This window comes from Cyprinodon variegatus, unplaced genomic scaffold (genome assembly GCF_000732505.1).
Source record: "Cyprinodon variegatus isolate N-32 unplaced genomic scaffold, C_variegatus-1.0 Scaffold275, whole genome shotgun sequence".
Classification (NCBI taxonomy): domain Eukaryota; kingdom Metazoa; phylum Chordata; class Actinopteri; order Cyprinodontiformes; family Cyprinodontidae; genus Cyprinodon; species Cyprinodon variegatus.
Window position 1 is genome coordinate 80,596 of NW_015150728.1, and position 798 is coordinate 81,393.

Here is a 798-nt window from a genome sequence, read left to right on the forward strand (position 1 = left end):
CTGTCCATAGCGTTCCTTGACAGTGTAGTTTCTAAGTCACCAATTTAGTGCTACTTGGTCCCAATGTCATTTCCCATTGGAAACCTACTAGCACTAAGTTGCTAACTGCTTAGCAAGATGCTTCCGACAAACCAACCACAACCAAACTTGCTTTCCAACGCTACAGCGACTGATATCATTCACTTTATTCACTTGTGTAATTCGGGCACCACTCAGAATTTGGAAATGCAGTGGCTGGAAAAGCCACTTCCCTAAGACTTTAAGATTCCCCCAAACCTTTTTGTGCTGAGAACAGATCGAAAACATTTGACCCCAAAACATTGGGAAATTGCATACTCTTCTGTTAATAGTTTAATTATATGGGACCTTTTTCATGTCTCGATCTACAACCATAATTGTTTTATTATTAACATAATAAATTCCTAACTTATTAATTAGTATACCGGTATATAAAAATATATTTTTGCATTTCTGATTAAAAGTACTTCAGGGTGTTGGCCCATGTGGCAGAGACTAGATGCTGCTGTGTTTGTGTTTTTGACCAATCTGGAAACGCACCATGAGTCAATGTTTAAGCAAGGGAATGCCGTGTATAACCTGGACATTGAGGTTCCACAGTGTGATGGAATTAGATTGTTTCATTTACACAAATCAATGTCCTTGTTTGAAATTTACGCTGAGGTTTGGTTAAAATCACACTCAATAAAAGTGATATGAAATCATATGTGTGTGTTACTTTGAGATACAAGTCACAAACTGTGAGCAAGAACGTTTGAAAAGTCTTGGGTAACGAAGAAA